Source organism: Cydia splendana, chromosome 25 (genome assembly GCF_910591565.1).
Source record: "Cydia splendana chromosome 25, ilCydSple1.2, whole genome shotgun sequence".
Lineage (NCBI taxonomy): Eukaryota > Metazoa > Arthropoda > Insecta > Lepidoptera > Tortricidae > Cydia > Cydia splendana.
In genome coordinates this window covers 4,487,107-4,513,317 of record NC_085984.1, presented here as the reverse complement: position 1 = coordinate 4,513,317, position 26,211 = coordinate 4,487,107, and the positions used below count along the sequence as shown (strand labels likewise).

Here is a 26,211-nt window from a genome sequence, read left to right as displayed (position 1 = left end):
GCTCCCTATGTGCCTAGCCAAGATGCCAATTTTTGTTTTTATTTTAATAACCGAATCATTAGGTAAATTTAGCTGTTCTGGGGGCCTAGCCAACATGCCAATCGCTTGCGCTCCAACAACGAAGCGCTTTCTGTCTCTATCACTCTTACATATTAGTGCGATAGAGAGCCAAAGATAGCGTTTCGTTGTCGTAGCGCAAACGTTTGGCGTGTTGGCTACGCTCCCAATGTGCCTAGCCAAGATGCCAATTTTTGTTTTTATTCTTATAACCAAATCATTAGGTAAATTAAGCTGTTCTGGAGGCCTAGCCAATATGCCAATCGCTTGGGCTCCAACAACGAACCGCTTTCTTTCTCTATCACTCTTACATATTAGTGCGATAGAGAGACAGAGATAGCGTTTCGTTGTCGTAGCGCAAACGATTGGCATATTGGCTACGCACCCAAGGTGTCTAGCCTAGATGACAATTTTTGTTTTTAATTTAATAACCAAATCATTGAGTAAATTTAGCTGTTCTGGGGGCCTAGCCAAGATGCCAATCGCTTGTGCTCCGACAACGCAGCACTTTCTGTCTCTATCACTCTTACATATTAGTGCGATAGAGAGACAGAGATACCGTTTCGTTCTCGTAGCGCAAACGATTGGCATATTGGCTACGCACCCAAGGTGCCTAGCCAAGATGTCAATTTTTGTTTTTAATTTGATAACCAAATATTTGGGTACAATTTAGCTGTTCAGGGGGCCTAGCCAATATGCCAATCGCTTGCGCTTCAACAATGAAGCACTTTCTGTCTCTATCACTCTTACATATTAAATAGTGCGATAGAGAGACAAAGATAGCGTTTCGTTGTCGTAGCGCAAACGTTTGGCATGTTGGATATTACGCTCCCAATGTGCCTAGCCAAGATGACAATTTTTGTTTTTAATTTAATAACCAAATCTTTGGTTACAATTTAGCTGTTCTGGGGGCCTAGCCATTATGCCAATCGTTTGCGCTCCGACAACGAAGCGCTCTCTCTGTCTCTCTATCGCCCTAATAAATAAGCGCTTTGTTGTTGGAGCGCAAGCGATTGGCATGTTGGCTAGCCCCCAGAACAGCTAAATTTACCTAATGATTTGGTTATTAAAATAAAAACAAAAATTGGCATCTTGGCTAGGCACATTGGGAGCGTAGCCAACATGCCAAACGTTCGCGCTACGACAACGAAACGCTATCTTTGTCTCTCTATCGCACTAATATGTAAGAGTGATAGAGAAAGAAAGCGCTTCGTTGTTGGAGCCCAAGCGATTGGCATGTTGGCTAGGCCCCCAGAACAGCTAAATTTACCTAATGATTCGGTTATTAAAATAAAAACAAAAATTGGCATCTTGGCTAGGCACATTGGGAGCGTAGCCAACATGCCAAACGTTCGCGCTACGACAACGAAACGCTATCTTTGTCTCTCTATCGCACTAATATGTAAGAGTGATAGAGAAAGAAAGCGCTTCGTTGTTGGAGCCCAAGCGATTGGCATGTTGGCTAGGCCCCCAGAACAGCTTAATTTACCTAATGATTTGGTTATATAAATGAAAACAAAAATTGGCATCTTGGCTAGGCACATTGGGAGCGTAGCCAACACGCCAAACGTTTGCGCTACGACAACGAAACGCTATCTTTGTCTCTCTATCGCACTAATATGTAAGAGTGATAGAGACAGAAAGCGCTTCGTTGTTGGAGCGCAAGCGATTGGTATATTGGCTAGGCCTCCAGAACAACTAAATTTACCTAATGATTTGGTTATTAAAATAAAAACAAAAATTGTCATCTTGGCTAGGCACCTTGGGTTCGTAGCCAATATGCCAATCGTTTGCGCTACGTCAACGGAACGCTACCTCCGTCTCTCTGTCGCACTAATATGTAAGAGTGATAGAGACAAAGCGCTTCGTTGTCGGAGCGCAAACGATTGGCATCTTGGCTAGGCCCCTAGACCAGCTAAATTGAACCTAATGATTTGGTTAGTAAATTAAAAATAATACGGTTACTGAAACTATGCGTTATGCGACAGTCAATTTGTAAGATTTTATTCCATAAAATAGGTATAAATTAGACAAGAGACTAACTACTATTACATCTACCTAACTATACGTAATTAGTACCTATACGGTACCCGGACTACATTTTTATTCGTGGAATATTATTTCGATTAAAAATCATGATTATATTTATTTGATTAAGAATAAGTTATTCTCATTCAATTTTTTCTCATACTAATTATTCCCGACCAAAATTATTTGAATATTTTTGACGGGAATAAAATCGAGATGACTTTATTCCTACGAATTCTTATTCAAATAATGATTTTATTCTTGAATGCCCAACACTGCGCGTAAGTGCCATGAATTTGGTCGCGTGGTAAAGGTTGGAATTGGCTACTTTCCTACTAGTCAAATCAGCTTCTTTTTAGGCTTCCGTACCCAAAGGGTAAAATGGGACCCTATTACTAAGACTACGCTGTCCGTCCGTCCGTCTGTCCGTCCGTCCGTCTGTCCGTCCGTCCGTCCGTCCGTCCGTCCGTCCGTCCGTCCGTCTGTCACCAGGCTGTATCTCACGAACCGTGAGACAGTTGAAATTGTCACAGATGATTGAGATGATGTATTTCTGTTGCCGCTATAACAACAAATACTAAAAACAGAATAAAATAAAGATTTAAGTGGGGCTCCCATACAACAAACGTGATTTTTGACCGAAGTTAAGCAACGTCGGGCGGGGTCAGTACTTGGATAGGTGACCGTTTTTTTTTGCCGTTTTTTGCATTATGGACACGCACTTGCCCGGTTTTTTAGAACTGTCAAAACGATTTGCTAATATGGAATTTATATGAACACGTGTGTAGTGACGTCACAGTCAACTCACCTACTTTTTATACTTCCATCCGATTTATTAAATAGAAATTGTGTTTAAAAATAACTGCTATCTATGATTTTCTAATAATGATCTGGTGCTTTATTTCGTGCACGGTGTGAAATAATTTATTTTAAGTAGAGGAAAGTACCCAATTGCGACAATTTCATTGTTTGGCATGGCTTCTCTATAGTATAAATAACTCAATGGGTGCAAGTGTTGGAAGACACTTCAGTCTTTTCAGTCTAATTTTGAAGAACTCGACTCGGTTCTTATGGCTCCTCAACACGATGGCCCAGCGCTGGACCAGGGAGATGGTCATGCGATGTTTATGACTGCTCTGCACGATGGCCCAGCGCTGGAGCAGCGATGGTTAAGTGCACGCACCTTCGCTATGGTCGTCTACCTTTGATGTGCGGACGAAAAACCGACACCGTGGCGAACCCATCGCCAGCCCGCCGCACCATAAGCTATCCGACACCATTACCCTCTCTACACGCTGGCCCATCTTAGTGGGCCAGTATGATGGCCCGTGTGTAGAGGAGCCATTAAGCGACTCTGCGTATGTTAAGATATTTGTTTGTTAGGGTCTCAGGAATCTTAGTGTAGTAAATAAAGGTAGTGGAGCCCGCAGTCATTTCCTCAGCCAGAAAAAACTTTACAGTATGATAAAGTATCAATAAATAAAAAGTATTGTATACATTTCCAAAGAATAATAATAATAGGATTTAAGTAAATACCTAAAGTCTTAAATCGTTAATATCTTTTTACGGAAAAATGCTCCGTTTAAACTTTCTTCTCCGGGCATATTCATGTAACGTATTGCAACAATATATGAAATATAAAAAAAAAAATATCCCCGCAGAAATACCAATATTAACAAATAGTAGATTGTACAACAAGGGCATAAAGTGACCCATTTTCACCCGAGGCAATTTTTTGGTCTGAGCGAAGCGAAGACCAAAATAGTAGACGAGGGTAAAAATGGACATTTATGCCCTTGTTGTACACTCTGCTTTTCACTTCGATTGCGAGGAAAATAAATTATATTTTTCACGGCAATTTATACCACGAAATTGTCGTAAAGCGAAAGAACATAATACATAACCAATTCCCGCCAACTAACTTTTTTTTTTTTTAATTTTCAACATGTGATCAGAGTTTTAGACGCTTGGTTTTCTGCCAAGTCAAACATTTCGGAGCATTTTTGAACGATAATCGACTTCTATTTTATGTGATTTACTAAATTTAATGACAGAAAATACGGATTTCTAATAAATTGTAGCAAAAATAAAATAATATAACAAGTTTTGTCATCTACACAATTTTATTGCTCAGTAAAATTGTGCAATATGTTTAACTGTTTGGCCGTTGAGACCGATTACCTTAGTCTTAGAAGAAAATTTTACTTTTATGCTCTAGAGCATAAAATGCGATTTTATGTCGTCTACGCACGACATAAAGGTGCACTTTTTGAGCATGAGAAGTGAAAATATATTTTTTTGGCGCGTCTTGGAACGGAAAATTGCTCAGTCAAATTTTTTCACTGGAATGCCATTTTATTGCAGATTTATACCTACAAATTGAAAATCTAAAAAAGTTACTATGTAACTTACTTTTTTCAGGAATTGCCTTTTTACTCGCTGTGGAAAATTTCTCTATCCATTTTATTTATTGAACTTAATTCACAGTTTTCTTTCCATTCAACTATAAAAACATCCGAAAAATAACGAGAGTATTAAAAACTAAACATATCGGGAGCAGTGTATAGGGAGCGGGGAGTACAAGGGATGATATTTCTTTTGGATATTTTGGATTTAAGTATATACGTGACTACTTAGTATATATTTAAAAAGAAATCAGGCTGAGAAATTTTCCACTCTCAGTTTTTAATAGTTCTAAAATACATAAACTTGGGTATGCATTTTTTTTTGGATTTTCTTACCCACTACGCCAAATTATATTCTAAGATCATATAAGAAGGAAAAATGGCAGAGCAATTATCCGATGAAAATGAGCGTCAAAAAAGGAATTATCATAAAAAAATATTCTCATGTTTGACAAAAGTTTTAGATTTTTTTCTAGTATCACATACTGATACAAATAACTGAAATAACTTATTTGGTAAAATAATTTTGGACGGAGGAATTAATCGGTTCAATATATAAACAGATTTGTATTTTTACGTATAAATACCTAACTTAGGAGTGTTTTTTTTTTGGATATTTATATGTTAGTTTCGGCTCATACTATGCTGGAGTTAGACCAATACAAGTCTGCAACGATTTTGATAGTCAGTGCAAGTGTTATTTATACGTCATAATTTCACGAAGAAGAAGACGAAGAAATAGAAGTTTGACGTTTAACCTTTTCGACGCTGTGTCAAACACAAAAGCTGTCACTCGGACGCCACGTCACCGAGGTGTCAAAACTGAAATTGAACTTTATGCATATGCACGTAGGTCTATGTTGCTCTGTGGTCTGTGACCGATTATTCCGTCTTTGGCGTTGGACCTGCGGTGCCGATATATTGGTCATTGGCGTCCAAAAGGTTAAAATAACACTTGCACTGCGTTCAAAATCGTTGCAGACTTTTCTTGGCCTAACTCTAACTCCATACATCAGTTTTCTTACCAAAACGCGGGTTATTTCGTAATCGACATCTAGCGTCAAGTAGTGGATTTATCAGTACCGCTACTTGACACCAGTACGGTTACCACCAGTTTGTCACTGACATAAACGCCGTCGAGAACGTAATTTACTTTCTATACATCTCGCTCGCACTCGCATATTAGTGCAAACGGGATGTATAGAAAGTAAATTACGTTCTCGACGGCGTTTATGTCAGTGACAAACTGATGGTAACCGTACAGATGTCACGAGTTTCGAGACTGACGAAAAAAGTATTCGTAAAACAATTTACAACTAATATTAACAAGCAGAAGGAGTTGCAAATAGAGTTCCGGTTAATCCGGTTATATGAAAATTGTAGAGCTTTCCGCTTTCGTTCGTTGCGACATCTATTGTCAAGCAGCAGTACTGATAAATCCACTACTAGACGCTAGGTGTCGACTACGAAAATAACACGCGCTATATTAAGAAAACTGATGTATGAAGTTAGCACTCTATCCTTACATATTTCTCTATGATGTAACATAAAAAAAAGATAAATTTGTAATTTTTCAGCGGGCATTGCAAGGTGCCGCAGGAGACACAGTCACCTGTCACTAAACTTTTTGGGAGACTTGGAGGCTCTGATTCCAGGTGCCTTTTTAACTGTTTATTTGTGACGTTCTCAATCAAAAGGTCCCACTTTGTCGCTCACCATAGATATGAAATTTGCCTGTATCTCTATACAAATAACCTGTCAGTGAAATGTGGTACCTTTTGATTGAAAATGTCACATTTAATAATTTTCATATTTGTAAAGAAGAAAAGGGGATAACCCGTATTGCAGTCGATCAACTTTTTGTGTCGGTTTGTTTGCCATAATAGTGTCTCCTGGGTCACTCTTGCCCTAACAGTGTCTTCTGGGTCACTCTTGCCATAATAGTTTCTCCTGGGTCACTCTAGCCATAATAGTGTCTCCTGGGTCACTCTTGAAAAGTTTGATTTAAACACGAAAATTTATTACTCTTCTGTGTGTTAGCTGATTACAGTAGAACTGTTTATATAAACAACGTTTTATAATATTTTAGTATATACTTACATGTTATATTTTTAAATAACAACAGTAAAAAGTTGATTGGCTTTTTTTGTATTGGAATTTTTATTTACCTAGGTACTTTTATTTTTCTAGGTTTTTTTGTTTCTATTTTTACACTTACACATCTAAAATATCTGTATCTAAAACTAGGGCTTCGCCAAAGGGGGGGCAGCTGCCCCCCTAGAGAACAAAATTTATAACTAAATGTATGGCCCCCTCCCCCTAGCCCAGTGGTGGGCAAACTTTCTTCATGGGGGGCCAGAAAGTTTAGGAAATTTAAGTAGAGGGCCAGAATTGTAGCCAATTTTTTTTTAATTTGTGATAGATTTAGATTAGATTTAGATTTATTTATTTCATAATATGAAATTTATATTATGATCGTCAAGTAGGAAAATAAGAATTGATTATAATTATACAAATGTCAAGCCAATTTAATTATACTCGTGAGCCAATGCCATATAGCCCATATACTAATTATTTCATAGGACCGGCGGCGGGCCGGATAAAATCCATTCGCGGGCCGTACTTTGCCCACCACTGCCCTAGCCCATCATCTGGCAACGCCTAGATCTAAAAGATTGTTTTTTTATAGTTATACAGTATCTTTTTGTCTTGCTCCAGCTCCGAAACAGTGAATCTTGTGAAAGTGAAGAAAAAGAAAGCCTCATCAGCACCAGCTCAACCAAAGGTACAGTTTTAATTTATTTATTTAACATTTAAAATCAGGCAACAATAGCCCCTTTAATACCTCTTTAAATATTGATCGTAGCGAAAAAGTGTACAGAACCTTTTTTGTGGACAATTTTATGTTTGATGTTTATGTATAATATTGTTTTGCAACAGGCCACTGTTTAAGAGTTATTTACGAAAAACTAAAAAAAAGTGACCTCGGAGCTGATTGTAATTAACTTTCTTCCTTTAATATCGCTTTAAATATTGATCCTAGAGAAAAGTGTTCGAGATATTTTTTGGAGGAAATTTTATGTAGATAATTTATTCTTAAAAACCTATTTTGATATGGGACACCGTTTAGGAGTTATTTACAAAAAACTAAAAAGGGACTTTAAAATTGATTATTTCTAACTTACCCGCAGCTTTGTCTTTTTAAATATTGATCCTAGCGAAAAGTGTTCTATGCTTCTTGTAGGAAATTTTATGTTTATTATTTATGTATAGGATTTTTTTTTTTGCTATGAGTCATACTTTTCAAATCATTAACGAATAAATAAAAACAAGGAAACTTAGAATTTATTATGCTAGAACTTTCCCTCTTTATTATCTTTTTAAATATTGATCCCTGCGAAAAGTGTACTGAATCTTTTTTGTTCAAATTTTGTGTAGATTATTATCGTTTAACAACATTTTTTAAAATTGGACACCGTTTATGAGTTATTTACGAAAAACAAAAAAAAGGGACCTTAAAAGTGATTATAATAAAATTTCCCGCGTTAATATCTCTTTGAATATTGATCCTAGCGAAAAATGGTACTGAATCTTTCTTGTACATAGGCAATTTTATGCAGATTACTTATGTTATAGAACATTTTTTGCTATGCGCCACCGTTTAATGTCAAATATCTCACTTCCGGTCAAGATTTCGATCGAGCAACCGGCAAATTCGGATTCAGCGGGATCTAATTAGGTTAAAAAACCCGGTTGCCAAAAAGTAATATGATTTGCCAGTCGAATCAAGAAGGAGAGCGATTTTGAATTTTTATGTCTTGTCTAAAATACCTTACAGATTAACATATCGACTACCGTAGGCTCAAAGGGCTTAACGGACAAAAAGAAATTTTTCAGGAGAGCCTAAAAACAGTTTTTTTTTTGAGAAAAAAAATCATAACTTTTAGTTTGTTTGAATAAACTGATGCTTGTATGTGGCTTATTTTTAACTTATTGAGCTCTTTTAAACTGATTGTTTGAACTTATAATACAAATAATACAATGCTTATTTACGAACATAGCATGTCCGTGACGCCAAAAAACACGACTTTTTTTGAAGAAGGGCGTCTCTTACGCCTCTTTTTTATGGTTTATCTTATTAGAAAAAGGGCGTAATGTACAAAAAAATTAACTGTTTTAATACCAATTGGCGTAAATCCAACACTTTCGTTGCAATACGGCAACTTGCATTTAAGGAACTCTATACTTCTAAGTACTAAAATTTACATTTTTTTTTCAAAAACTTATAGAGATGTATTCATTGTTAAGTTTTTTCCCCATTTTTGTTATTTTGGATACTTAAACGTAGAAAGGTAGGTATTTTAGCCACAAAACCAATGTTTTCTTTTTATTTGTTTATATTACTTCATCAGAATCACTGCTGTTCTACCATCTGTATCTATTTATATCAAAACAATTTATAACAATAAATTTTACTATATTTATTTTTATTTATTTATTTTATTTTATAAGACACACCAACAGCACTTAAACAAAGCAAGTAAAGTTACATGAGTATACGTGTCTACACGTATAATATTTTATGCACCAATAACAGGCCCCTATTTCACCAAGGTGACAGGTGTGACAATTCGACAAATGTCACTGTTGCTGACATCACAGTTGTTACCGACGCCCGGTAACACAATACTTACTTTTAGCGTATTATATTTATTTATAATATGTTTTTCACCATTCTTCAAAATAAGATACTACTTTTCCATATTGACATGTTTATTATTCTGCCGCCATGACAACGTCAAATTATTTGAATATAGGTAAAGAGTAAAAAGGTAACTAAATGTAGGTTTCAGTAAGACGTCCGCAACATATTCCCCCGGGAATGCGCGACTAAGCGCATTCAGCATCAGTCGGGAGGCGGACAATCTTCACAGCGGGGCGCCGCAGCACTCCCCCGGCAGTGCGGACGTCGGCGACTCGTACGCGTCCGTCAGCACCTGTGAAAACTTTAACTATTATGCCCTTCGGCCAGATGTTGCGTGGTAATCCGGGGTCGGCGATAACAACCACATCGCCTTCTTTTAGGTTCGGTCGCTCGCGGACATGCGATCTGGGTAATAATGTCGGCAGGTATTCGCGAACCCAACGATTCCAGAAGGCATCGCACAGTCTTTGGGCCTTTCGCCATTGTTTTCGTGTAATCAGATCATTGTCAGTGAAAGTTCCAAAATGTGGCATGTTGTTTCGTCCTGTAAGGAGTAAATGGTTCGGTGTTATAGCTTCACGGTCATCTGGATGCACCGAAACATGTGTCAGAGGGCGGGAGTTCACTGTCCATTCTGCTTCAGTCAGCACAGTTCTCAAGACTTCTTCTGTTGGGAATTATTCTCTAAGGGTTGTACTCAGTGCGCTCTTAACAGAATGAATTAGCCTTTCCCAGCAGCCTCCCATATGGGGCGAAGCGGGTGGTATAAAGCTCCAATCAATGCCTTTATTGAGGAGGAAATCCCTAATCAACCCCTGATCGATTGTTTTGATAGACCTTCTGATTTCAGTGTCCGCTCCGTGGAAATTCGTGCCGTGGTCCGAGTAAATAACCATTGGCGATCCTCTGCGGGCTATCATCCTGCGCAAAGCGAGTATAACAGAGTCAGCAGATAGTGATGCAGCCAACTCGATGTGTACAGCTCTACTCGTTATACACGTAAACAGAACACCATATCGCTTCTCGTGTCTTCTCCCTATAGTCACCATCATGGGTCCAAAATAATCTAAGCCGCAGTGGATGAACGGTAGGTGATGGTGTGCAAGTCTTGCTGGTGGCAAATCTCCAAGCGGAAGGCGTGTCGGCTGGGCTTTGCGTATTCGGCATAATTGACAAGACTTTGCAGTGTTCCTCACTGTAGGCCATAAGTTGAGGATCCAAAACATCTGGCGCAAGGAGTTGACAACAGTCTCGTTATTTCCGTGGTTAGCTCGTTCGTGGTGATGCAAGATAAGTAATTTCACGTATGGATGTTTGCCGTCCAATATAATGGGCTGAATGAGGTTCCGATCTACTTCGCTCACAGCGCTGGCTCTCCCCCGCAATCTCAATACGCCATTATCGTCTATGAATGACGACAAGTCACGTAGGCGACTGTTCTTGTCCCATGGCCTATTATTTCTGAGATCTTCCAATTCGACCGGAAAACTTTGATATTGAGATTGCTTAATCCATGCCTTTTCAGCTTTTTCTATATGTTCTAATCTAAGGCCAGTACGTTCCTTGTTTTGAGTACTCTCCAGAAATGTGAAAACGTATGCAGTACTTCTGATGAGTCTCAGCCATTTGGAGAATCGGCTGATGTCAGGCAAACATGTCGTGTATGCGTACACTGGCAGGACATTGTAAGTAGGTTTCTTAACCTCCAGTAGGTTTGGTGGTACTGGCTCGGTGTCCGCGCGCTGAGCCGGCCACGTTTCAGGCTGCTGATATAAGAAAGACGGGCCCTTGAACCATCGGTGATCGGAATTCAAATCTTCTATATCTCTGGTGGCGTCGTCTGTTAAATCTGGCGTAAAGGAAACTATGATGAGTCCATATGAAGAGTATATTGTCGAGGATTAGGCACTGATACAAATTTAGTCTGGTTAGCAGCAAGGTCGAAACGAATGTGACGGCATCACGCACGCGAACAAAAGCTGTATATTTATTCAAACATTTAAACTTGTTCCACGTGCGTTTATGCAGTTACCTATAAAACAAGATTCTTTCAGTTTACGAAGACACTTTCCAACACTGGCCCTTAAACCAAAGCAATCTTGTTTAAACACACAAACACAAAACTTAAATAGTGACTTACACTTCACTATAACATTAAATTAACAAAAACATATGCACTGAACTTTCGCTACACCTTATTAACAAAGTTCAGTTATTCACATTATGAATTGTTATTCAATAAATGTTTATAAAATAAACAAGTCTTTTAATTTCATGTAATCACTATCATGTTTGACTAAACCAACAAATAACCATGATGGTAATTACATTAAGAACACAATTATTACATAGAATACATAGTTAAATGTATTTACCTATGACAGTAATGTGAGCTGTCTCACAAATTTACTGTGTTTAACTTTACACAACGCTTTCGTCAGTATATCTGCCAACATATCATTAGTATTTAGATACTCAATAGTAATCTTATTACTATTTACAAGTTCTCTAATAAAATGATGCCGTATATCGATATGTTTGGTCCTAGCATGATGTAAAGAGCTCCTACACAATTTTAGCGCTGACTGATTGTCATTGAAAATTGTCGGTACAATTTCTTTATTTATAATTTCTTTCAGAAATGTACTAATAAACAAACCCTCTTTACAAGAATTAGACAAAGAGTAGTATTCGGCTTCGGTAGAGCTAAGGCTAACTGTTTTTTGTTTGCGACTTTCCCAAGTAACTACTGACTCACCTATTTTAAAAACATAGCCCGTGTACGACCGGCGGTCCACGTCGTCACTGCCCCAGTCTGCATCCGCATATCCAGTGATATCCAGCTGCTGCTTGCCTTTCTTAAAAGTTAAACGGAGATCCAAGGTACCTTTCAAGTAGCGCAGCACTCTTTTGGCTGCTTTCCAGTGGGTCTCTGTAAATGATTCATTAAATTGACTCAAGTAGCTAACTGCGTATGCGATATCTGGTCGGGTACAGATAGCAATATACATAAGAGAACCTACAAGACCTCTATAATCATAGGTATCATCTCTTTGATTGCCCCTAGGTAACTTAAGTCCAGTTTCCATGGGAGTAGGCGAACACTTACACTCTTCCATTTTATATTTCTTCAGCACCATCGCGATATAACTCGATTGATCGAGAGTAATTTTGTTTTCATCTCTACACAATCTCATACCTAACACCTGATGAGCTGGCCCTAGATCTGTCATATCAAATTCCTTCATTAATTTGACTTTGACATCTAGCTTATCACGTTCATCACCTGTCGAAAACAATATTATATCATCAACGTACAGAGCAATAATTATAAACGACCCCTTCAGTCGCTGAAAATAAACACAAGGCTCAGATGATGACTTATTGAACTTCAACTTACTGCATAGAACATGATCAATCTTCTCGTACCATGCCTTTGAGGCTTGTTTCAACCCGTAAATAGCTTTATTTAATTTGTAGACCTTACTTTCTTGACCTTTAACTATAAAGCCTTCCGGTTGTTCCATGAACACAGTTTCCTTCAAGTCACCGTTGAGAAATGCTGTTTTTACATCAAGATGTTCAATCTTCATACCGTACTCAACCGCTAAGGCTAACAAAGTACGTATAGTGGAGTATCTGACAACCGGTGAATACGTCTCCTCATAGTCTATTCCATATTGCTGCGTGAAGCCTTTAGCTACCAGGCGTGCCCTATATTTGAGTAGTTCACCGTTCAATCCACGTTTCACTTTGAACACCCACTTGCATTTGACAGGTTTTTGTGACTCTCGTCGATCTGTCAGTGTCCAACACTTGTTCTTAATAAATGAGTTGTACTCACAAGACATTGCTTCCCTCCAATTGTCAGCATCTGGACCACTCAGTGCTTCTCGTACAGTCCGTGGAGCATCTGGATCGTACGTGCCCGCCAGGAATCCAAAATGTGGTGAACCCGATGAACTGTCATATTCCGAAATATCCGTACTCTCCTCCTCTGGAATATAAGTTGCATCGGCCGGATCATCACATTCACTAGAGCTAGACGAATCATTTATTGTGATCGTACTCGTTCGATCGCTCGTACTCTGAGAATTTTGTGTTAAATTGGCATCATCAGACGTACCGCTCACTACCGATATCGCTGGTTGTACAGAAGTTGGGTTCGACAATTCGATTACAACATTTTTATTTCCATTATTTTCAATTTGTGGAAATATTTCAATTGACTCAATGACATTGTCAATGTCATCACTTGATACTTTTTTAATGAACGTATTTTCTAAGAAGGTTACATCTCTGGCTTTGATGCATTTTGTTGGTTGTTCCGGGTCCAAGAGTCTATAACCCTTTGTATGCTCACAATACCCAACAAAAATGTACTTTTTGCATTTCGGATCTAATTTCGAACGCTTCAAAGTCATCGCATAAGCCACAGAACCAAAGATACGTAAATGACTTAGAGATACCTTTTTGCCACTCCACTTTTCTTCAGGAGTGCTCCCCAGTACAGCTTTCGTAGGACAGCGGTTTTTGACGTAGACGGCCGTGTTAACAGCCTCCGCCCAGAATTCGTTGCTTAGGCCCGCATCTTGCAGCATGCATCTTGCAGCCTGCATCACGGTCCTGTTCGCGCGTTCTGCGACCCCGTTCTGAGCAGCGGAGCCAGGAACAGTGGTTTGATGCACGATGCCATTGCTCTTGAGATACGCCTGAAAAGCAGAACTGGTGTATTCTCCTCCGTTGTCGCTACGTAGCGATTTTATCTTTTTACCTGTCTCGTTCTCCACCAAAGCCTTAAATTCTTTGAACCTATCAAATACTTCACCTTTATTAGTTAAAAAGTACACAAACGTCTTTCTAGAATAGTCATCTATGAAAAGCAAGAAATACCTTGCACCGCTGAATGAGGGAGATGGTAGCGGCCCACAGACGTCTGTATGTACTAAACTCAGGACCTCTTTAGCCCTGTTGTGAGATTTCTTAGGAAAGGGGACCCTACTTGCCTTACCTTGTACACACGCTACACACGTTTCAAAATCTCTACTATCGTATGATATACCAGAAGCCATACCTTTTTTCAAAAGTTCCATGCTTCTTCTGTTGAGATGCGATAGACGACGATGCCAAACCTTCTCTGAAGCCACAGATACAGTTTCGTCGCTAGTAACCGCACGCTTCTCCTCCACTGCTGCATTGGCCATCTGTTTGTTCTGTAAAGGAACATTAGAACACGCCCCCACAGTGTCAAGGACATAAACATCATTTTTCAAAGTAGCTGTCGCTGCAATAACCCCATTATCTAATATTTCGCAACTATCGGATTCGAATACTATCTTAAAGCCCTTCTTTGCCATGGCGCTTACCGACAATAAGTTAGCTACTAAATTAGGTACATAATACACATCACTTATAGTCTTTACAGTGCCATTACGTTGTTCCACTTGAACATTACCTCGCCCGGCCGTAAATAGTTTATCTCCGTTAGCTACAGTCACTTGCAACGATTTCTCTGACTTCATGTCACTCATCATGTTCACATCTCGACAAAGATGACTCGCCGATCCACTGTCCACGTACCAAAGATCACTTTCCACGTTCACCGACAGCGCCGTCAGTAGCGCCTTTGCCGACGACGTTTCCTTGCTACTTTTCTTTTTGTTCAACATCGGACAATCTTTCTTGAAATGTCCGGTCCTCTTACATACATAACACCTAGGCAGCTTTCTCGCGGCCGCCAGAGCCGTAACTCCGTCTCCGTCGCGCTTGCTGTCCTCACATCGCATCCTTTCCTGTAGCAGCTTCGCCGATACAACTTCGCTAGATAATTTGGCAGTTGACGAGTTCTCAATAGCCATGATTAGCGGGTCGTAGTCCTCAGGAAGTCCGCTCAGCATGATGACCGCAACAAAGTCATCCTCCAACCCAGCACCAATATCCTGCAGTTGTTGTGCGACATCCGTGATCTTGTTTATGTATTTCTCCATACTCTGACAATCCGTTAACTTTGTGCTAAACAAAGTTCGCAACAGGCCTAGTCTCCGACATAATCCCTTATCTTCATAAGCTTTCTGAAGACTCGTCCATGCTTTGTGTGCCGAGGTCACGTTCCTTATGTGTACGAAGGCCGTCGATTGCACGGACAATGCAATGCGTGCGAGCGCTTTCTGGCCCTTTTTCACATCTTCCGGTTTTTTATCGTCAACCTCTTTTTCCACAAAATCCCAAAGATCTTCATGAACTAACACCATCTTCATCATAAATTTCCACGATGAATAGTTTTCCATTCCTTTTAGTTTTTCTATCACGAGTGGAGATGAGGAACTTGTACTGGACGCCATTACTGCCGGCAACCGTATTAACTATTTTCGCTTTTTACGCTCGAAATCCGTTTTGATTTTTATTGAAAACGCGCAGGCCCATAACCTGTTAAATCTGGCGTAAAGGAAACTATGATGAGTCCATATGAAGAGTATATTGTCGAGGATTAGGCACTGATACAAATTTAGTCTGATTAGCAGCAAGGTCGAAACGAATGTGACGGCATCACGCACGCGAACAAAAGCTGTATATTTATTCAAACATTTAAACTTGTTCCACGTGCACGTCTTATGCAGTTACCTATAAAACAAGATTCTTTCAGTTTACGAAGACACTTTCCAACATCGTCTGCTACGTTTTGTGACGTCGACAGCCACCTCCACTCTTCAGTGCTCGTATGTTCTGCAATTTCACCCAACCGATTTGAAACAAAGGTTTTGAAGTTTCTCGGGTCTCCCTTAATCCATGAGATTACGGCTGAGGAATCAGTCCAAAAATACCTTTTAGCTGGTTTGATGGTGTCGTGATCTTTCTCGATCGTAGAAGCAAGTCGCGTCGCGCGTCGCGAGAACAGCAGCTTGAAGTTCAAGCCTGGGGATAGACACTGGTTTCAGTGGGGTCACGCGGGATTTACTGGTGACAAGCGCAACCCATATCTTTCCATCTTCTCGTACGAAACGCGAGTACGCCACTGATGCGTATGCTTTCTCGCTGGCGTCGCAGAAGATATGCAATTCTATGGTGCATCTAGTAGGCTCTGGTGCGTAGTGTCGCGGTACTCTACACGCACAGGCATTAATAAGGCGAGCAATCCAACGCTTCCAAACAAGATGATCGGCTTCTTGCACATTTTGATCCCAACCTATTCCTGATCGCCATATCTGCTGAAGAAGGATCTTTCCTTGTATGACGATAGGCGTCAAAAGACCGAGTGGGTCAAACACACTCATCACAACCTTTAACGCTTCTCGCTTCGTCGGTTTTCGTGTGTGGTCGATAATTTCTGCAGGCAATTTTAACAGATTTAAATTAAATCCAAAAGTATCTTCGGACGGGTTCCATCTCAGTCCAAGAATTTTGACATTTACGTTGAAGTCAAGATTTACCCCTCCTGAGCCTCTTTTACTCTCTTCGATGTTTTGCATGACGTTTTCGTTGTTGGACACCCATTGTGTTAGAGTAAACCCCCCTTCTTTGTTTATGTGCGCAACTTCTTTAGCGATTTTACGAGCTGTTTCTTCGGAATGGAAGCTGTGTAGATAGTCATCCATGTAAAATCGGGTCCTTATCGCGTCGACAGCCTCGGGGTATTCCTCAGTAAAATCCTCTGCGTTTCTATTTTTAATATATATTGCAGTTGCCGGTGAAGAAGTTGCTCCAAAAATAACTGGTTTCATTTCGAATTCCTTCATTGGCCCTTTTCTGTCAAATTCTCTCCAAAGAAATCGTTGGGCGGGGCGGTCCTCTGGTCTTATGCGGATCTGAAGAAACATTTCTTTTATATCTGCAGACACGGCTATTTCACCCTCTCTGAATTTGAAAATGACTGCTAACAGTGAAAGTAGCAAGTCGGGGCCGGTGAGCAGTTTGTCATTCAGGGACACGCCTTGCACTTTGCTAGCAGCATCGTGGACAATTCTAAGTTTCCCCGGTTTGTTGATGTTAGTTACGCCAAAATGAGGAAGATACCACTTCTTTGGGGACTGTATTGGCTCACAAGGTCCAGCATACCCACTGCTCAAAAAGTTCTCCATATTTGCTTTGTATTTTTGACCATACACAGAGTCTCTGTCCATTTTCTTTTCTATAGATTGCAATCTCTTCGCGGCGTGGGAACAGCTCTTCGGCATTACAGGGTTATCCTCTCGCCACAAAAGACCTACTTCCCATCTCTTGCCATCTTCTACCCTTCTTGCTGTGTTTTGTAGAATTGCGATGGCTCTTTCATCCTCTTGATTTAACTTCATCTTATTCGTGACTCCTAGAGAGTCAATTTTGAAGTAGTCTTCTATCAATCGATGCAGATCCTCGTCAGTATGTCCTACAAAGTGTACGGCGTTGGAATACGAATGGGAAAATCCGTGCACTACCCACCCAAGTGGAGTCAGGGTGGCTAGTGGTTCGTTCCTCTTTCCTTTACGGACCTCCTTGGTAATGGTCGCTTGCCAATTGTCTAGGCCGATCAAGAGCTCAGGGACTCCATGCTCGTAGCATAGACCCGTTTTGGGTAAATCCTGTAGGTGCTCGTATTTGTCGATATTGGCAACAGTCTGTGGCGAAATCAGCAATCTTTCTATTGTTCGAACGTCGTATAATTTCAGTGGCACGTCGGAGGGCCCAGTAATTTCTACGTCGAGACGTGCAGATCCACGATGATCGGAGGTGGTATTCACACCAGACAGGCTCAACGGTTCACCGATCCCTTTCAGGCCAATTTCATTCGCGAGGTCGTGCTATAGAAGCGTGAGTGTGCTTCCTCCATCCAGAAAGGCGTACGTTAATTTCGACTTGACTGGTCCATGGATTTGAACAGGTATGATCTTTAATAAAACTTGTGATCTGGTGGTTCTGCTGCAAGCTGTCATTTCTTGTGGGGGTTTCTCACCTTCTGCCTCCATTCCGGTAGGTTGAGAGTTCGAGGTTGATGGATGTACGCAAGCTGATACTTCGGGCTGGTGAGGAACCGGAGAATGAAGTAGTCTATTATGTGACCTGCGGCATCCGTCAATGCCACACGAGCGGGCTCGGCAGCTCTCTCTATGATGTCTGGATCTTAGGCACTTAGAGCACACCTTGGCCTCTTTCGCCCGATCCCATCGATCGTCAATTGACAAGCGTAGAAAATTTTCACAATTCTTGAGAAGGTGAGTCTTCGAATTACAGTATAGGCACAATATTTCAAGGGGACCTTTGGGCTGATTCGAAGCATAGCAGGGTTCGGGTTCGAGATCAGAATCGCTATCTTCAGATATAGCGTAATGGGTCTTGTGCTGCTGTAACGGTTTTATTGTGGTGCGGGTGGTCTCGTGCATCCAGTACTTTGAAGTAGTTTGGGCTTCCTTCTTCAAAAATTCTGACAGCTTAACAAGTTCAGGTTCGTGATCGTGCTCATGTTCTGAAGCATATGTAAGCCAGCGCGTCTTGAGGTGGGGCATCTTCTGTTTCAGGGTCCGTAGAAGCTCCATATTGTGCAGGTGTTCAGGATTTTTAAGGGCTTTGATAGTTGACACGCAATTCCGAACCTTGCAGGCAAACTTGCTGAGCTGCTCTGTATTGTCGACGAGCTTAGGTAAGTCTCTGAGCGCCTGTATTTCGTCTTGCAGAATCAGTTCCGGTAAGCCAAATCTCAGTTCTAGAGCTTCCATGATCTCGGTGACAGAGACATGCGTGTCTAGAAGCGCGGCGACAGTGACACGAGCTTCTCCCTTTAAGCAACGTCGGAGTTTGGAGATAAGTTCGTTTTCGGTCGATGAGGTTTTGATGTCTGCGACGGCGGACTTGGGATCAGGACGGGCACAGACATTTTTCTCGTTTGGCGGCTCGGTACATTGCTCACGTTCAACATGGTTCGCTGGTTCACAGCGACGGGCTGGTTCATCTTGTTCATGGGCGTTATAGTTCCGTTGTCAACCACTCTTGAACGCGGCTTCGACTAGTTCGGCTGGATTGAGATCGATGGCTTCCCTTGGCGTCTAGACGAGCTAACGTTACTTCCAGTTCTTTCTGAATGACGGTTTGTTCTAAGTTTAGCTTCAGTTCTGCTAGTCGTTTCGCGGCCGCTAGTTCAGCCTCCTTTTTTTGTACGAGTACACTACTAACATTAGATCGGATGGTTTAGTTTCGTTCCGATTTATTCTGGCTGACAGTACTTGCCTTCGATCTTACTACATCCGATTTTTCTTTAACAGGGTTTGACGTGGTCGGTTCCTTCTTATCTCCAGACGTACCCGGTTCCGGTTCCGGTTTCTTAGTGCGGCTCCTCGTAACTCGCCCCGACATGGTTCAGTTCGGTTCGGTTCAATATGTAGGGGAGTCAACGGCGGCGCGGCGCTGGATCATCCGGCTCGAAGGACCACTATGTTACCGACGCCCGGTAACACAATACTTACTTTTAGCGTATTATATTTATTTATAATATGTTTTTCACCATTCTTCAAAATAAGATACTACTTTTCCATATTGACATGTTTATTATTCTGCCGCCATGACAACGTCAAATTATTTGAATATAGGTAAAGTGTAAAAAGGTAACTAAATGTAGGTTTCAGTAAGAAGTCCGCAACAACAGTCATCCATGGGCTACGGTTACCGCTTACCATCGGGCGGGCCGTATTCCTGTTTGCCACCATCATTGGATTATTTAAAAAAGCTTTATTATATAGGCAAGAAACAGGAGAAATCTCTTGCGAAGTTTATGATGATGATGATGACAATCGTCACAAGATTTAAAAGAACTTTTCCTATATTTCTCTATGATATAACGTACAATTGTACGTTAGGGTTGGACCAAGAAAAGTCTGCAGAGATTTTGACAGCACACGCAGTGCAAGTGTTATTTATACGTCATAATTTCATAGAAGTTTGACTTTTAAAATAAGACCTGCACTGCGTGCAGACTTTTCTTGGTTTATCTCTATACTCTGTATCTTTAGGACACTTCAGGTATTTAAATAAAAGTTAACAAATAATTGGTACATTTTCGGGTAGTTATAACATTTATTGGTTAACCACCTGGATCAGTCACTGAACGACCTGACTTTAACCTACATTATTTGATCATTGTGATGTTTCATCTACCCTCAACTGGCTTAAGGAGCCATTTGAGGGTAGATTTTGTTTACTTTTATTTAAATACCTAAAGATACAGACTATAGTCCCCCTATTAATTTTATTTTAATTTCTAGGGTGACTGCTGCACTGATACAGGGATGCAGACGAAGACCGGCAAGCCAGACAAGGAATCAGAAGATACGTTCTCGTTCACCTCTTGCTCGTAAGTACCATGTGGGACACAGTGGATCACTTGAATTTCAGTGTGAATGCATTGATGCTGGTATGAAAACGAACAACAAGCCAGCAAAGAAATCAGTTGATACGTTTTCGTTCACCTCATGTTCGCAAGTACCATGTGGGACACAGTGGATCACTTGAATCTCAATGTGAATGCATTGATGCTGGTATGCAAACGAACAACAAGCCAGCAAAGAACGCAGATGACGTTCACGTCACGCTCGTGAGTACGATGTGGGACATAGTGGATCACTTGTAAAATTCTAGTATGAATGCATTGATGCTGCAAGTTTGTAAAAGCATGCATATTTACAAACTTAACTACACACAACTAACTTACATAAGTGTGGGTGGGTGAATCGACAGTTAGAACACTGATTTCGTGTCCCAAGACTCACTAGCAAAGAAAAATCAGGGGACACACCATTTTTGTATGGAAGCACACTTTTGTCTGCTGCGTTACCGTACAAAATAATATAACTTTTATCTGATCAAGTTGTTAATTTTAATGTGTTAATTAAATACTTAATGGATATAATAATAAAAAAGTAAAAATATCAACATGATTTATGAAAAAGCGATTTTTCTTTGCTAGGGACAAGAAATCTGTGTTCTAAAAGTTGATTCACCAAGGTAGCAACACACCTTTATGCAACTGCGTCACGAAAATGATTTTTTAGTATTTAAGATTTTTATTTTTGCATATGGTATATTATGTTAGATCTATGGGCCTTAAGGGGCCCACTGATTAACTGTCCGCCGGACGGTATCGGCCTGTCAGTTGTTCGGAACTGTCAAAATCTTGTTCTAACTGACAGGCCGATACCGTCCGGCGGACTGTTAATCAGTGGGCCCCTTCAGTTGCCTGAAAATAAATGCTTTGATTTATTGATAAATCGACGTAAGTAACCGCCATTTCTAACTTAACTCATTGGACCGATATTTCAGTCTAAAGAAACTCCTGGCCTCCGAATCTCCAAAACTCATGATGGCACTGATCTTAGCCGTTGGAGCCCTCACTGTGTGGCTGGTGCTGAAGTGCATATGCTGGCCATCAATCATGGGTGAGCTGACGGAGACTAGAGAGAGACGGAGCAACGACGCTGTCAACGAAGATGAGAGGTAAAATGTGACGTTGTCTGTGAAAAGAGACCTTATTGTCGATGGCGCTTACGCCATTAACGATGCTCCGATATAAATACAATGCTGTGCGGCGTAAGCGCCATCAACAACAACCCCAAATATCACCATATAGTCGTATGGTTTTAAAATGTCGGGATCCACTTGAGAGATTACCTGCCGATGAATGGCATTGTTATCTTTTGTTAAACCTGTGTGGCGTAAGGGCCATCGACAATAAGGTCCCTTTTCATACATAATGCCCCAAATATCACCGTATAGTCGTATGGTTTTAAAATGTCGGGATCTACTTTAGAGATTACCTGCCGATGAATGGCATTGTTATCTTTTGTTAAACCTGTGCGGCGTAAGCGCCATCGACAATAAGGTCCCGTTTCATAGATAATGCCCCAAATATCACCGTATAGTCGTATGGTTTTAAAATGTTGGGATCCACTTGAGAGATTACCTGCCGATGAATGGCACTGTTCTTTTGTTAAACCTGTGCGGCGTAAGCGCCATCGACAATAAGGTCCCGTTTCATAGATAATGCCCCAAATATCACCCTATAGTTGTATGGTTTTGAAATGTCGGGATCCACTTGAGAGATTACCTGCCGATGAATGGCACTGTTCTTTTGTTAAACCTGTGCGGCGTAAGCGCCATCGACAATAAGGTCCCGTTTCATAGATAATACCCCAAATATCACCGTATAGTCGTATGGTTTTAAAATGTCGGGATCCACTTGAGAGATTACCTGCCGATGAATAATCTAAATATATAAACGTGAAAGACCTGACTGACTGACTGACTGACTGACTGACTTAAATCAACGCACAGCCCAAACCGCTGGGACTAGAAAGTCCAAATTTGGCAACTAGATTCCTTATAAGGTCTAGGGGTCCACTAAGAAAGGATTTTTCAAAATTCATCCCCTAAAGGAGTGAAATGGGGGTCCAAAGTTTGTATGGGGAAACAAGATTAGTTAGACTATTTTATTCCAAATTTCACAAGAGTATTCCTAAAGATAAATGAGTAAACACGTGTTTCAGGTTTTTTGAAAATTGAACCCCTAAGAGGGGGAAAAGTCCCCAATAGGGTTGATATCTCAAAATACCAATATGGGTATCGTTTTCATAGTATTTTGAGACGCTAATAACAAAAATGGCATCAAAATTAAAATTAACGTAGCCGAAGTGAACAATCATCCCCCTGGTGGCGGTGCAATGGGGTTGAAATTTCAAAATATCAATATGGGTATCATTTCCATGGTTTTGTGGGACGCTAATTACAAAAATGGGATCAAAATTAAAATATAACGTAGCCGACGTGAACTATGGCCCCTGGTGGGGAATGCTAATTACGAAGATAGCATAGACGGTTGTAACATACACGCTGATTTACAGCCACACGTGATCCAGACTTTTGAGAATGCAATCCCTTAAAGTAATTTTTTTTAGCTATTAGCTCAGGGAAAATTTCACTAATACCTACAATGGCTGTTGAATTGTTGGATATAGATGGGACCATGTTGGCTCACACCGTAGTACCTATAATTGGAGATGGAGCCTGTCTGTTTCGCGCCATCTCCTATCTTCTGTATGATACGCAGGTGATGGCCAGGGAGGTGCGCGAGCAAATCGTTAGTCACGTGGTGGCCAATTGGGAGGAGTTTGTTATTATGTCTCATAACAGTAACGGTGATAATTACTCCAGCTCCGTTGAATACTGCCTTGAAATGTCGCGCCCGTTTACTTACGGTAGTCTTTGCGAGTTGGTAGCGGCAGGACAACTGTTTCCGTGGGTTTTCGAAGTTTACCGCAACAATGAGCTATATATGAGAGTTGGTACTGTGGGTAATCCGGTGGGCCGACTAAGATTTTCAAGTGATTTGTCTAGGGGTCATTTTGACGTATATATTCGCAGTGAATTACTCGTAAGACCCACAATATCAGAGCCCCCTTCTTGACTCCTCTCTGTGGTTGCCAAGAAGATTACCACGAGAAGGAATGACGAGATTACCACCCCACCACCCCATTTAGAATCAGACTCATCATTATCTCTTACCGCTACCAAAACAGTTACTAAAAAACGCCGTGCCAGGTTCACGAATACTACACGGAACAAACAACTAAAAGCTGCCGCAAATAAATATATGCAAAACAAATCATCAGATCACAAAGCTGCCGTAAGGAATTACCAAAAAATGAACCCTGATGTACACAGAGAAGCAGTAGCCAGGTATCAGCAAGCCCACCCCGAGGTAAACCGTGACACCTCCGCTAGGTATCAGCAAACCCACCCCGAGGTAAACCGTGACACCTCCGCTAGGTATCAGCAAACCACACACACTGATACACTTCATCCATGTAAAACTCCGCACCATTTTGCAATTCTCTCTCAAGTTGCCGTTTAATGTCGTCCGAAAAACTGTCCTTATCTTTTTCCCAGAGACTTAACGGGTCAGTAAGTTGACAAAATACTAACATTATTATGAAAAGTTCACGCAGCTTGAAGGGAGAATCGCACAACGCAGCTTCCTCTAAAGTTGAGTCCCAATGTTTATCGTCCTCTAGCAATCCAAGGGAGAACCACTAATGTAGTGTATAAGGAGGTGCTATAGGTACAAAAGGCTACAACTACATAAATAAAAAATATAAATTAAAAGGTGTTAGGTACAAAACGTACATTAGATTATATTAAATAAGTCGAGCTCGATTAATCGATATCATTACAATTCAGGTGTCTTCAAGTCAAGAGTGAATACCTCGGAGTAATTAACAATGGAGCCGCCATTAACAGACGTTCCCCTCTGTCGAAAATAGGCGGCCAATGGTCAACCATATGTATGGACTGACGTTTATCTGACATGACGTACCTATACATTTGATGTGCCCCTCCCCCGCAAAAAACGGCACACTATTTTGTACCGAAAATTTTAGACATGGGTGAATACTGTGAATAAGCTTTTACTGAAATAGTGAGCTACACCTTCGGCCTTGTCATCACTTTCCAGCAGGTGAGACTAAGGTCAGTCACTGTTCAGTCCGTAAAAAAAAAACAAAATTAAAAAAACTCTCCTGCGCGTGCGAAGCCGCGGGCAAAAGCTAGTAATAATAATAATAAGTGGCCCGCCCGCTGGTTTTACCAGTGCAATCTGTCAACGCAGGGCAGCTTGTGGCGAGCTGTTGGGGATTAGCGACCTCACGTACCCGAGTGCTCCTGGAGAGTTCTGTTACCCGCAAGGAGGGTGGGTGGGACAGGATTCTCTGCCTCTGGCTTGCCTTAGCCGGCCGGCCAGAGTGGAGTCGTTAGAGCTATAAGCTCCAGGGGTGGAAGTGAAATATGCATAAGACGCGAGTTGGCACAGTGGCTGTTAACAGCCACTGGGTAGAAAGCGGCGCACACCTCTCGACACCCCTGAGCCGCTCACACCGGTGTTGCCCTTGAGCCATCCTAGATGTCGCTTTTTGTGGGGGCCCATCTTGTGAGGGCGAGTCACCGTCTGCCGGAAATAAAATTGCATACCGTTTTATTAGGCAGGCGTCCGGTTTTTTACCCCATAGCTCAGTTCTTAGTCCATCGCTTTCACCCAATAACCTAGTTCATTTTAGATTCCATCAACTCTCAATAGTCCTTACACCCTGGCGGGTGCCTCTGCGTGCGTCCCATGACACGGGCAAGGGCAGCCTCCGCTCGGTGTACCCCTTACATTTCATTAAAGTGTCAAAAGGGCCTCTACGTGTTGGCTTCGGCTCCGCGCACGCCTCCCAAAGGTCCGGAACACCATTGTTCCGTGATGGGAAAGACATACAAATAATAATAATATTCTTTATTGTGCACAATGAAAACATGATTAAATACAGCAAATTAACATAAATAAAAAACTAAGCAACAACAGGCGGTCTTATCGCTAAAGAGCGATCTCTTCCAGACAACCTTCAGGTAGTAGAAATTATCGAAGGGAAGAAATAAGTATAAGGGTAGCAAAAATAAATGAAGTGCAAGAACAGGAAAAAAAAACAGCACAACTAAATATATAACAATATGAATACATACATTAAAGAGATATATAAATAAATAAATATATAAATAAATAAATAAATACATATATACATACATATATCACACAACACAGAATCAGACAGACAGACAGAATCTAATTATTAACGAGTTTGAGGAAGTGACAGATAGTGAATTTTGAGTTGAGCCTTAAAAATGGGAAGCGATTTAGCATGTCTTAGCTCAGACGGCAGAGCATTCCACAACCGAATCGCTTGGAAGGTAAAAGAACCGTTATAGAATTTAGAAGAAGAAGAAATTTGGGCAAGCAGATAGTTCTGGGAGCATCTTAAAGAAGAGAGGTATTTGAAACGCTCCTTCAGGTAGATAGGGGTAGAGGGGTTGAAGAGAATACCGTACAGGTGAGCAAGAATGTGAGAATTGCGTCGCAAACGTATGGGGAGCCACTTGAGCTCCGAACGGTAATACGAGACGTGGTCATATTTTCGCAAGCCATAAATGAACCGGATGCATAGATTTTGAAGACGTTCGAGTTTATTTAGT

At 40.9% G+C, this 26,211-nt stretch overlaps 1 protein-coding gene across 1 annotated transcript in view; it reads left to right on the top strand.

Annotated features, from left to right (window-relative positions):
• Positions 1-2,865: 2,865 nt before the first annotated feature.
• Positions 2,866-26,211, top strand: part of LOC134802767 (uncharacterized) — a 318,964-nt gene continuing 295,618 nt past the window's right edge. The window contains exon 1 of the mRNA XM_063775464.1: positions 2,866-2,999. The gene's annotated coding sequence lies outside the window, so the exon portion shown is untranslated. The remainder of the gene's footprint in view (positions 3,000-26,211) is intronic.